Below are 13,926 nucleotides of genomic sequence, written 5' to 3' on the forward strand. Positions count from 1 at the left end.
TGGGTTCTGGCCCTTCAGTAGGGGTTAAACAAACAAATAGTCGATAAGCCCAGGCTCTGGGTCAGGGTGGGGAAGTAAGCAGTTCAGAGCTCAGGCCCTTCAGCAGGGGCTGAGCAAACAAATAGTCTCTTAGTCTACGAGAACGGCCTCCTCAGGCCAGCGAGAGGGGGAGTCTGCCACCCTTGGACGGGTGGCAGGGAGAGCACAGGCCCTCCCACTCCACTGCGTTCCGGCCTGGGGCCCTAGCAGCGGCCAAGAGTTGCTGCTGTCAGTGGGGATCCTGGCCGCAACACACTGACATTGGTTCAGGCTCTTCGGGAGCCAAACCAGGGGTGGCTACCCCCGGGCCACTTCCGACCTCCCCCTCTCTGGGTACCTGCGTCTTGCTGGCGTCTTCCGGTGGGTCCCAGACCATGGGTTCCTCAGGATACCGGGCACGGGGCAGGCTTGGCCAGTCCTTCTCAGGATACCGGGCGCGGGGCAGGCTCGGCCAGTCCTCCTCAGGATACCGGCCGTGGAGAAGCTCAGGCAGCTCCTCAGGATACCAGGCATGGGGAAGCTCAGGCCAGGCGGGAGCTTGGCCACTCGCATCTGTTCTCTTCGGCGGCTGGCCTCCAAGTGAGCGCCGGGACTGGCCTTTTATACTTCCTGTCCCGCCCCTTGACTTCTGGGGAGTGGGAATGGACGGCAGTGGCTCCGCCCACGTTGGAGGCTGCAGGGGCTCGGCCCTCTCAGGCGCAGCTGGGAGCCAGGGCACCTCACTACAGGGGCTCAGGGCAGGGGGTTTGGCTGCAGGAGGGTTTCGGGGGATGGGATCTGGCCTGGCACGCACTGGGGGCAGCCAGGCTCCCTACCTGCCTGCCATGCCCCTGTGCCGCTCTGGGAAGTGGCTGGAATGTGGGGGAGCAGGGAAACAGGGGTGTGTGTGTTGCTGTTGCTTCAGGCACTGTCCCCAGCATCTCCCATTGGCTGGGAATGGGGAACTGCTAGCAATGGGAGCTGCTGGGGGCGATGCTTGAAGCAACATCAACACATACCCCTGCGCCCCTCTTCCTGCAGGTTCTGTCCGTTTCCTGGAGCGGCACGGGGGCAGGGCAGGCAGGCAGGGACCCTGCCCTGCCCACTGTATGCGTCGGGCTGGAGCCGCTTTAGATAAACACTGGGGCAAGGCAAGGGGGCCGCGAGGAGCTCACGGGCCGCAGAAAATAACCTCGTGTTTGAGACCCCTGGTCTAACCTGTCCTTAATCTCCAGTGACAGGGATTCCACAGCCTCCATTGGAAGCCTGTTCCAGAGCTTAACTATTCTGAGAGTTAGAAAGATTTTCCTTATATCTAACCTCAGTCTCCCTTGCTAAAGGTTAGGCCTATAACTTCTTGTCCTGCCTTCAGTGAACATGGTGAACAATTGATCACCATTTTCTTTGACAGCCCTTAACATGTTTGAAGACCATTATCGGGTCCCCACTCAGTCATCTTTTCTCAAGACTAAACATGCCCAGTTTGATTAACCTTTCCTCATGAGTCAGGTTTTCTAAACTTTTGTCTTGTTGTTCCTTTCCTCTGGATGTTTTCCACTTTATCCACATGTTTCTTAAAATGTGGCATCCAGAACTGGACAAGAACTCCAGCTGAGGCCTCACCAGTGCTGAGGAGAGCAGGACAATTACCTCCCAAGACTTAGTACAAGACTCCTGTTAATACGTCCCAGAGTGATGTTAGTCTTTTTTGCAACTGCTTAATATTGTAGACCTACATTCAGTTTGTGATCAACTATGACCCCCAGCTCCTTTTCAGTAGAACTACCACCTGCCCAGTGCTAGATCCCCTTTTGCATTTGCACATTTGATTTTTTCCTCCCTAAGTGTAGTACTTTGTACTTTTCTTTATTGAATTTCATCTTGTTGAATTCAGAGCAGTTCTATAATTTGCCATAGTCATTTTGAGCATTGATGCTGTCCTCCCAAGCATATTCTTCCCTCCATTAACCAAGTCATTAATAAAAATATTGAATAGTGCCAGACCCAGGACTGACCCCTGCAGGACCACTCTAGATATGTCCTCCCAGTTTGGCAGTGAACCATTGATAACTCTCTTTGAATAGTTATTAGATAGGAAAGATACCTGTTAGTAAGTGTAGGCCCTAGTTTGTGTGTTATGATTTTGTTTTCTGCTGTAACCATTTGTTTCTAGCACTCACTCTTGTTTTTCGTTGAATCTGTTCTTTCTTAAATCTCTTGTTTTACTGTAAGTGCTGTGTGTTATGTGGATGGGGGAGTGAAGGTAAACTGGGGTACACTGGTCCTTTGGGGGCAGAGAATGTCACAGGAATGATTCACAGGGACTCGGGGACAGACAGACAAGCTGGCATACTCAGACAAGAGTGCTAGAGTGGCCGGAAAGCTGGTGGTGTCAGGGCCCTCCCTGATTTACAGCTACCAGAGGCGAAGTTCCCTCTTGCTAAAGGCCGGACTCCACCTGAGCAGGGGGGAAAATAGATTTCTGGTACGGAGCTAGCAAACTGATCAAAAGAACTTTAAACTAGGAATTCAGGGGAGACACTTGGGAGATGCTCGTGTCATTGCCACACCTGATACTAATATTGAGTGGGAGGAAAATTAAGGAAGAGAGAATCCAGCAGTGGAGAAAGGAACAGCAGTGGATAGGGGAATGGACATTAAGAGAAAAGATAGTGTCAGTGCCAATGAAGCTAACAGGTAGGTGATATTGGCAGTAGAATGACTGTTGTTAATTGGCTGAGGAATCTGGGCCAAGCCAAACAGAAACAAATAAGATGTTTGTACACCAGTGCACAGAGCCTGGGTAACAAAGATGATCAGAGGAATGGAAATCCTACGGAATGATAGGAAACTCAAAGAGCTTGGCTTGTGTAGCCTAACCAAACAAAGGCTAAAGAGAGACATGATTGCTCTTTATAAGTACATCAGAGGGATAAATATAGGGAGGGGAGGGAGAGGAGTTATTTAAGTTAAGGGCCAATGTTGACACAAGAACAAATTGATATAAACTGGCCATCAAGTTTAGGCTTGAAATTAGACAAAGGTTTCTAAGCATTAGAGGAGTGAAATTCTGAAATAGCCCTCCAAGGGAAGCAGTGGGGGCAAAAAATAGTGGCATAAGTTTATGGAGGGGATGGTATGATGAGACAGCCTACAGTGGCATGTAGCTGATCTGCGACTGCCAGTAGCAGATATCTCCAACGACCGTTGATGGAAGACTAGATGGGGAGCCTGAGACAGGTTCCCGAGGGTGCAACCTGGAACTGGGGTGCCACTGAGCCCTCTGTCTTGCCAACCTGGGCTCCCTCTCACACTGTGATGCTGTGACAAGCTACAAACCTCTCCAGCTACTGCACTTAACACAGACATCCACCGGCAGGGACACACCCAGCTGCATTACAAGAATGCTTTTGCCAGCCACTCGTGAACCAGCAATAGAGAAGCTCCAGCCAGTTCCCCATAGCTCCTCAACCCAGAGCTGTACCATCTTGCCCTGGTCAGGCTTCTGACCAGGATAAGGGTATGTCTACACTAGCAAGTTTCTGCACCACAAGTTATATCACTTTTTAAAACATGCTGGAATTAAATCACTGTTGCTTGTCCACCCTGGACTGGAGCACATCCACATTAGCAGCTCTTGCAATGGCAAAGAGAGCAGTGCATTGTGGGAGCTATCCCACTGTGTAACTGGCTGCAGCGTGCTTTGGGAAGGGTTTGCAATGCCTTGTGGGGCAGGCACAGCATCACATGATGCAGGTTTCCCAATCCCATCCTTCCATGGGCGTCCTACTGCATTGCCAGCTGCTTTTCAACTGAAGGGTTTGAGGAGTGTGTGTGTATGGTGGGGGAGAGAGACGGTGTGTCTGGGGGGACAGAATGTGTGTCAGCATGCTGGCTTTAAGTTCAGACAATGGCAGCTGCCAGTCCTGGGGGTGGGAAAAACCCTGACATCAGCCCCTGCCTCCCTCCTTGGGCACCTGCGTGCGCTTTTGCGCTCTTTCTCTCACGCTCACATAAACCCACCCTCTCTCTTTGTGTTCAACAGCAGGAGCATTGAAATGGTGCTTTGAAAGGGGAGGGTTGCATGTTTCCATGGCAGCCGACTTCAAAATAATGATCAGAGTGGTCACTTGAGGCATTATGGGATAGCTCCAGAGGCCAATTACAGCCCAGAAAGCACTCAAGTGTCTACACCAGAGGTGGGTAAACTTTTTGGCCCAAGGGCCACAGCTGGATATGGAAATTGTATGGCAGTCTGAGAATCCTCACAAAATTGGGGGTTAGGGTGTGGAGGGGAGGGCTGCAGCTGGGGGTATGAGCTCTGGGGTGGGACTGGAGATGTGAGGTTGGGGGTGCAGGAGGGTGCTCCAAGCTGGAATCGAAGGGTTTGGAGGGCAGGAGAAGGATCAAGGCAAGGGCGGGAGCAGGATCAGGGCTGGGGGAGGAGGTTGGGGCATGGGAGGGAGTAGGGGTGCAGGTTCTGGGCAGCGCTTACCTCAAGCAGCTCCCAGAAGCAGTGGCATGTCTCTCCTCTGGCTCCTACATGGAGGCGTGGCCAGGCAGTTCTACGCACTGCCTGCGCGGCCAAAGGGAGGTGCGGGGGCAGCGTGCGGAGCCCCCTGTCTGCCCCTACACATAGGAGCCAGAGGGGGGACATGCAGCTGCTGCTTCTGGGAGCCGCGTGGAGTGAGGCAAGCCCCGGACCCTGCTTCCCGACTGGAGCACCAGAGTGGGGCAAGCCCTGGATCCCGCTCCCTGGCAGGAACTCAATGGCTGGATTAAAATGTCTGGGGGGCCAGAGGCGGCCCCTGAGCCATAGTTTACCCACCCCTTGTCTACACTGGCAACAGAGTGCTGGAGCCTCTGTGCAAATAGCCTCATGACTCTCGTCAAGGTGTTTTTTTGCTGTGCTGCAACTGAGGATTTTCTGCGCACTAAGTGGCTTGGCAGTGTGTACACGTCTGCAGTTTGAGCGCAAAAAGCTGCTTTACTGTGCAGAAACTTGCCAGTGTAGAGAAGCCCTGAATTTATTACACAGTCCACCCCTCCCTCAGGGTGGAGAGGACACATGCACCAGCTCTGTTCCTGAGCAGATTTCCCCAAGCACTTAAAGCAAAACACACTGTTTTAGGTAAATTATAAAACAAATTTATTAACTACAGAAGGATAGATTTTAAGTGATTATAAGTAGTAAACATGGAGATGAAAGTTGGTTACCTAAGAAATAAAAAGTAAAATCACAATCTGAGTTCTATAAACTAGACAGGATTTGAATCAAGCAGTATCTCATCTTGATGGTATTGCTCCTTCATACACAGGCTGAGATTCTCCTTTCCAGCATGGAACCACCACCGCAGTTCAGTATTTTTCCTTTAGATGTGTTTCCAGATGTTGAGTTGTAGGGAGAGTGAGGCCAAGTGATGATATCACTTCCCCCTTTCATAGCTTTTTTCCAACTTGCTGGAAAGATCTTTTGCTGTGAGCCAAACAGTCTCCATTGCAGGGTGGATTTGATTTAAATCACTAGCCAGGAAGACTTGATTTAATCATGGTTTTCTACAGAAAAGTGCATTCTTGTTGGTTGTTATCACTATATATTTTTAAACAGTGATTTATTTTGAAAACTTTTCATATTAGTTTTACAGCTGTATCAGAAAATGAATGATTGGTTATTTCAGGTAATTGAAGCATATATTTATGAAGTCATTGGCAGGTGAACTATCTCCAATTCAACAGGTTAATCATTAATATTTGGAGGATTTTCTTGCCATGCAGTATTAGGAGGAGAACATCACCAGACAGACATTTACATTGTTTTATATAATAAAACGACAGCGTTAAGTATTCTGGATATTTTTCTTCAACAGCAAACTTACGTTATTTTAACAAAACAAGCATATGTTCCTCGCTTCTCACATTTATCTCCAGACTTCTTCTCCTTGTCCAGATCTGTTCCACCCTGAACAATCTCCTATTCATTGAACTTTTTGAAACTTTACACTTTTAGAGAGAGGTAAGGGATTGACTCTGAGTACACAAATTTGCAGAGGGACAGTAGAGTTGAGGTCTGTTATTTCTCACCTCTATATATTTATTTATTTATTTATTTATTTAAAAATATTTTTGCTGTTAACAGGCATGTTACCTCTGGAGAGACAAATCCACAGTTTGAGAACTGCAAAACTAAGCATCTCTGATGGTATCTTTTAGACTAAGCCCTGAGTCCCATTGAATAGATAGTTAAGATTAACCTAAATAATTCATACAGCAGCCAGTGGAACCCTAATCCATGAACTATTGGAACTCATTTACAAAACTTTTCTTAAACATGACATGAATATATTATCTCATACTATAGAATTAGTATTTATAGTCCCTGTTCCATGTCATATGTCTTTGAGCTATCATGTATCTTAATTAAAACTATCTTTAGATAGGTTTTTTCCTCAAAGAGCATTTTATCAAAAAAATTCGATTTAAATAAAAAAAAATCATTGATTTTTATCCACCCCGCTCCATTGTGTATGTGCAGTCTCTGAGAGGTTTCCATTGTATACAGTTCCTGGGGTAATCCTTGTGAGTGTGTATTCCCTTTAGTGGGCCATCAACACTGTCTGGTGTCTCCATTTTGTACCTGAAAGGCTTGTTGTGGGTGTTTCCAACTTTACAACATATTTCAGTAATACACACAGCAAAACTTCATAACGTCCCATACAATGATAGCACGTACAATCCAACAGGATATTAATATTCAACAGATCAAGAATTTTAAAATGATACCTTACAATGCATACTTTGTACAAAACACATCATAATTATATCACCATGGTAAAGATGGGGGTACCAGGGTGTTGCTTTGGGGCACAGTGTCACAGATGCCTCTGAGTTACTACAGAGAATTCTTTCCCAGATGTCTGGCTGTTGGGTCTTGCCCACATGCTCAGGGTCCAACGCTTTGCTGTATTTGGGGTCTGGAAGGAATTTTCCCTCAGGTCAGATTGGCAGAGACCCTGGGGGATTTAGGCTGCCTTCTGCAGCATGGGTCACTTGCTGGTTTAAATTAGAGTAAATGATGGATTCTCTGTAACTTGAAATCTTTAAATAATGATTTGAGGATGTCAGTAATTCAAACAGAGGTTAGGTGTCTATTACAGAGGTGCGTGGGTGAGATTCTGTGGCCTGCAATGTGCAGGAGCTCAGACTACATGATCATGATTGTCCCTTCTGGCCTTAAAGTCTGAACCTGAGTTTAGTGGTCCCCAACCAAATGTTACAAGCCCAGGAAATCCAGAGTGAGGGTTACATTTAAAAGCAATCCAAACACATTGACATATGGGAAAGTAAGTTTAGGCACTCAAGCAACCTCAACTCTGCCCTGTAAGAGACACAAATATGTTTTTAAAAATCAGTTTAATATAAGCTGGGACCACAAACCCCAAAATGCCTTTATAATAATTGCATTGTTATTGCATGGTGTCCCTACAAGACAGCATTAGAGTGGTCTGGATGCCTTGAATGTGCATTTCCGTACCTGAATATGCTTGGATGTCTTTTAAGCTTAACTCTAACTCTGAATTTCCTGGGTTTTGTAGTGATTGGTTTTGGGGAAAATTACAGTCCCTCTAATGTTGTTTTTGTTGGGTTTTTTTTGCCCTTAAATTACTGATATGTGCTCTCAACTTTAACAATTTTAAAAAACCAAGGAAATTTCAAGACAAAAGAACCATGTTAAGACGAAGCTAATGATGTACGTGAGTGTGAAACCAGAAACCCAGATGGAATGCTGCGATATGATATTACTAATGAAATCGTATGAAAGATACATAGTAGCAAACTTACTTTGGCTTTGCTTTAACTTTTAACTTCTAAGGGCAGATTCCTTGGTACCTCAGCTGCAAGCAGCAGCCAGAATGCCCTGGAGAGTTAGGCTGCATTTACAGGGTTTCACTTAACTGTGCTGCTCTCATGATGCAAAGTGCACTGGTAGATGTGGCCATTAACTTGAAATTGGATCATTGGTTTAGAGGACTGTGTTAGTGAGACTACATGAGGGGTGTGTGGGGAGCCCAATCCTCAAGTAAAATTTCTCTGTGCTTAAGAGTTCCCCTGGCAGTGCTGTGTGGTGGAGCTGAGGCTGTGGTGCTGGGAATAGCCTTTGGAGCAGTGATTCTCAAGCCAGCATGAAGAGAACTGACATTTGGACCCAGTAATCCACAGTGAGAACTCTTGACATGGGTTGAGTCTCTCTTATGCCATTGAGTCGTCACTAAGGTTAAGATTCTGTCATGGGTATTTGTTGTAAAAGTCACAGACAGGTCATGGGCAATAAAGAATTCACAGAAGCCCCATGACCTGTCCCTGACTTTTACTAAAAATATCCATGCTAAAATGGGAAGGGACTGAGCAGCTGTGGGGTTGCTGGGAGCTCTGGGCCCTCACCACCCATAGGGGCTTGGAGCTCCAGCGTCCCCCAGATCCCCATGGGCCCCCCCCCGCCCCACGGCAGCAGGGGAGATGCAGGGATCCCCCTGCCATGGCAGTGGGAAGCTGTTGGGATCCTCCTTCCCCCCCATGGTGGCAGGGGGGCTATTGGGGTCCCCCTGCTCCCCCTGCAGTGGTGGCAGTGTGGGGCTGTTGGGGTCCCCCTGCCTCTGCTGCAGGTGGTGGCCGGGAAGCTGGCAGGGAGCTGCAGGGATCCCCCTGTCCTGCAGAGCGGCCAGGAGCTGCAGGTAACCGCCCCCTGCCATGGCGGCTGGGAGCTGCGGGGTACCCCCGCTGCCCATAGCAGCTGGGAGCTTGGGGACCCGCTGCCTTAGGCATTGGAGATACCTCACAGCTCCCTGCCGTTGCAGGAGGCAGCAGGACCCTGCAGCTACCGGTCACCAGGGCTGAAGTCACAGAGGTCTTTGGAAGTCACGGATTCCGTGACTTCTGCAATCTCCGTGACAAAATCGCAGACTTAGTCATTACAACCAATGGGACTGTTGCATGAAAATTAGCTGTAGAGGAAGGGTGATGGTTGGCTTTTATCTCTGAAGTCACCAGGTATTAACTGTTGCTGTAGTCTATATAATCATAAAAGCTAGATACAGTAATCATTAATAACTTCCCTTAATTACTCTGTTTTACTGAACTACAATCTGTACACACGACTTAATCTACTTCTAACTATATAGGAAGTTAGGCGTGCGTGTATAATTATGCCCTGCCCTGACACCACAAAAAACAATTCGGATTAAGATGTGTTAGTGTTTGAGGTCCCAAATTAGACTAAATTGATTGTTAAAGTGACTTCAGATAAAGTGACTGCAGATATTTTGCATCTCCCCTGCCCTGAATAGAGTCCCTGCAGGTCAGAGTTAAGGGTTTTGCTGAAGGAGAAACTTTGTTTTGAAGAATAACTGGGGGCGGGGGAGAAGTGTACCACTAACCCTTAACAACAAAAATGTACCCCAGGTACCAGATTTTGGAGAGTTTTAGCAATAGGGAAAATTTGGGTCTGTGACTGGGCAGAGTTAAGTTTGTTTGGGTTCCCCGACTCTGCATTTCCAGCCTTTCATGTGTTTAGATTGTTTTTAAATTAACTGTGTATTTCCTAGATTTATAAAACTTGGTTTTGAGAGAACAGCAACTTCCTAGTAATTTGTTTTACCTTCCCTTTCTGATACGTAGTCAGCCTTAACTTCATCTTCATGTAGCTTGTGCCTGCGAATCTGTTTGTATTGTGCTCTGTTGGCGGGTGGGTGAGGAGGGTTCTGTGGTCCATTGGGTGCAGTGGGGAATCAGGAGTGCTGGATGTGGGCTTGGAGCAAGTGAGGTGGGGAGCACAAGTATAGGTACAGCTTCTGGACTCTAGTGCATGGCACTCATGCGCACCCACATGTGGAATACAAATAGGGACCACACATCTTGAAGAACCCCCAGTTACAGGTGAGTAACCCCTTCTTTCTAGGCCAAACATCTCCTTTTATGAGGGTTCTGTGCTGATTTCTCAGCACATGCTGTGCTACCCTGGCTGTCTTGGATAGGCCAGACACAGCGGGAGCCCATTCCTTAATGACCAGCAGTGAATTAGCTGCACATGTGTAGTGCAACTTTCAGATACCCTGTATGTATTTTTCTCTCTGGATTTTCCTTCTCTAAAGAGGTGCTCTCTGGTCTGTGGAGTCCAGAAGTGAACCATTTCCAGCCAGCCTGCAAAAGGCTTTTATTTTATGCTCCAATAACTCCAAGGCACCTCTGTGCCAGCCCTCCATGCTCTCTGGGGAGATTTGCTGGGGTGCTACAGAGGCACAAAGGTAAGGGCCCTGCCGCTACGCAGCCTCTGTTCCTGGGTAAGGGCAGTACTGCTCAGCCAGGTCCTTACTGCACCTGGCTCCCAGTGTGAACCCTGCCAGGCCAGTGATCCCCTGAGGGCAGGGGACTCTTCTGTGAAATTGCCATCGGAGGAGGGGGAGCTGGGCTGCAGGCCATGCTGCTTTTATTCTCCTTCCCTGGCACTGTCTGATGGGGTCTTTGCAGTGAGTCGGCAGCCTCCACCGCCTTCCTCTTCCACTTCCCTGCTGGAGGCAACAGCATTGAAGGAGAGGGAGGGAGGGGACCGCCAGTTACATAAGAAACAAATGCAGCAGGCAGAGTAGCTCCCAGACTGGGGGAGGTGAATGGCAGAGCATTGCAGATCCAAACAGCCTCCAGCAACGGCTTCCTAGCGCAAGAGCTCTGCTTGCTGACATATCCGCAGGTCCCCATCTGAAGCAGCTTGCTGCCAGCTTCCCTTCCCAGGCAGGGACTCTCCCCTGCTGGGGTTGGCAGGCAGGCACACGATGCCGGGGTTCCCTGCATGTGGGCCCTTGCAGTTTCTCCTTGCGTGACTGGCAACAAAAAAGTGTGAGCCTGTCACACTGACCTGGTTACACTGAGACTGCTCAGCTGCTTCTCTACTTTAATGCCTGATCCATAGTGCTGTCACGGGGGGGGGCACCCTGGTGAGCCCAGGGGACTGGGCTAGGACCCATCCAGCAGTGGGGAGGGAAGGGGTGGTCTGGGGTTGCCTGTAGTGTGGCTGGGGATAGTAATGAAGGGGACAAGTAGCGAGAGGTGGGGGAAGACAACCGGGCTGACTCAGAGTGGTATAGGTGACTGTTCTAGGAGACCCAGGGCTGGCAGTGAGACACCGTGGCAGGGGAGAGTGGATGCACAGTGACTGCGTGTATGCTCTGTCACAGAGCAGAGGACAGCTGTGGGTACCATTGCTTCCCTGGGGGCTCCTTCCATTTCCCACTCCCTGTATGCCCCATGGACAGTATCTGGAGGGGTGGGGAAGGGAGGGGAAGAGACACGAGTGTGGGGGGCAGCCCTCACCTGACACATGAATGCCTCTCACTAAGGCAGAAGGCTTTTGCGATTCATGGCTGCTATGTGAAACGGGAGTGAGGAGAGGTCATTGGGCAGGGACTCCTGGGGTGGGTTCTGTGGGGGAAGAGGGCATCCCCTCACCGTAGTATCTAGATGTCTCATAATCTTTAATGCATTTATCCTCACACACCCCTCAGTGCATGGGTTGGGTCCCAGAGAGACTAAGGGACTTGCCCAAGGTTACACAGGGAGTTTGTGATGGAGCAGAGGTTTGAATCCAGGTCTCCCAAATCCTAGGCTGGTGCCCGGACCATTGGGCTTTCCTCCTTGTTGTCCAGTGGAGGCTGTCTCTGTCCAGCCCAGCAAGGCATTCCTTTGTGTTTGTGCTGCTTGTACAGGCAGGTGCTCTCCATGGCAGTTGGCAATAGTTGGCTCTTCTGTCATGTTACAGGTTCAATTAACTCCGTAATGAGAGATGTCAGATAGTTAAGCGTAATCAACTTCATTAGTCAAAGATTAATACAATATAATACAAAAGAGAAGGTCAGTATGTTACCAGACTGTCTGGGAGGCAGCAGCGCAGCTGGTCAGTCTACTGCCTCGAAATCTGAGCTTCACTTTACATCTATATATATTAGGGTTGTTTGCAACAGATGAGTGTTTCTGTGCAGTACTTTGAACCTAACATATTATTCTTATCTATCTCCTTTGACATGTTTTCAAAGACATTTTGATAGGCCTATATAGACCCTGCATGTAAATACAGATTGCAACTAGTTTCTTATCTTGTTTTGAGCATAGCATTCCAGAAGTTAGCAAAACGTTAGAGGCATTCTGCACCAGCTATAGTTTGGTATACAGGGCATGTTAGCTAAGCCTCAATAAAACAGTTTGTCTTGTCCTGTCCCTCTGGAATGGCTCTGTACCTAGCTCTGAAGTTATAACACTATACAGCTATCCTTGATTAAACAGCTTAACATATGTGAAAAGCATTTTGGGAAGAACTTAATATGAATAAAAATCATAGTTGTACAAAACATACATGATGTGTTATATAATATTGATATTTGATGCTGGCTAAAACCATAAACCTTACAAGCTTTGTCTTGTCTGTCTCCAGACATATTTTGTAAGACAGAGGATCTGTAGTTGCTAGCCATAGCATGAATACGGGAGGGCTTGTGTATTTTGCAGACCTTGTTGTACTTTCCTATAGAATACAGAGCAAGAGTTATACAAAGGTTACAGCGTCTAATTATAGTACAGTTTTAGAGTTATGCAATTCAGCATGAATATAAAGCATTCTAAACATAAGGTACTTTACTTATTTACTATTAGCTACTTTCTTATTTTGGTGACATAACACCTCCTTTTCAATCACACTTGCAGTAACAACAGCAAACAATTCTTTGAGTTCTTGTTCATGTCAATTCCAATCAGGTGTGTGCGTGCACTGGAAGATTTTTCCCCTAGTAGTATCTGTTGGGTCAGTCCGGGCGCCCCTGGAGTGGCACCATCATGGCGCTCAATATAGGGCCCTGCTGACCCACCACACCCCCTCAGTTCCTTCTTACTGCCAGTTACAACTGGCACTTCCCCTTGTTCTTGTTGTGACAAGCGCGTTTGACAGTCTGTATAGAGTACTAATTAGTTCTGTAATTAGAGTGAAGTAGTTAGTTCTTAAGTTTCCTGTGGAGGGGTTTCCCCTTGAGTGCAGTCTCCTAGCTTCAAAGCCTGTGAGGTCTCCAGCAAGTGTATGCCCAGAAGTGTTTGTGGGAGAGCCATCAAAATGATCACTGTAGGATCTGCAGGGGGTTTCACCCCAGTACACTGAAAGATAGAGATTAGTGCCTGAAGATGCTACTAATGCAAGCGGCACTCCGGCTCAGTCCGATTGTGGGTTGGCGGGCCCGGCGTTGAGTACTGCCTCCTTGGTACACAGTGCCCCAGCACCGTTGGCATGGGGATGAGTGCTGAGTAAAGACAAGGATTATTGGCAGAAGAAGAGGAGGCCGGAGAGGGGTCATTCCCTGCCGGCTAGACCCAAGGAGACGGCCATTGTGAGACCTGAGCAAGTCCACACTAGTTCAGCCTCTCTGCAAGAGATGGTCATGTCAACTCCTGCCCCAGTTGAAGGGCGGTCGAGTCTGGACCACTCTTGCTCGCCGAGACTGAGCTGACAGTTTTGCCTCCTGTCGGCCCCAGAGGCATTTGAAGCAGCCCGGGATCTGCTCCAGCTCACAGCACCATTCTCCCCACCTAGATGGGAGAGGTTGCCGGCACTGGTCGCTCCCCCAGCACTGTCAAGAGGGAAGCCTGCAATGATGGCGATATCCATCCCCAGTGCACCATTTCCCAGCTCCAGAACAGAGTCAGCAGCCTCACTGGGCCCTGAGCCCTCGGCGCGGAACCTCGGTACCTTGAAGTACTGCTCCTCCATGGTCCTCCTTTTCGGAGACCTCAGAGTCAGACTCCTATTGATCTCATAGGAGCAGAAGTAGACAGTCCAGATCATCATGAGACCGGAACCCTTACCTGTCACTGTGGCCTGTG

The 13,926-nt window shown here is 48.4% G+C and overlaps 1 protein-coding gene across 6 annotated transcripts in view; it reads left to right on the forward strand.

Annotated features, from left to right (window-relative positions):
- Positions 1-13,926, forward strand: part of NLGN3 (neuroligin 3) — a 102,066-nt gene that overhangs the window by 32,280 nt on the left and 55,860 nt on the right. Inside the window, exon 1 of one of the 6 annotated variants that reach the window (XM_032794875.2) lies at positions 10,174-10,316. The exons of the other annotated variants lie outside the window; for them this stretch is intronic. The gene's annotated coding sequence lies outside the window, so the exon portion shown is untranslated. Of the gene's footprint in view, positions 1-10,173; positions 10,317-13,926 lie in introns of those variants that run through there. 6 annotated transcript variants of the gene reach the window in all.

Source organism: Chelonoidis abingdonii, chromosome 8 (genome assembly GCF_003597395.2).
Source record: "Chelonoidis abingdonii isolate Lonesome George chromosome 8, CheloAbing_2.0, whole genome shotgun sequence".
Lineage (NCBI taxonomy): Eukaryota > Metazoa > Chordata > Testudines > Testudinidae > Chelonoidis > Chelonoidis abingdonii.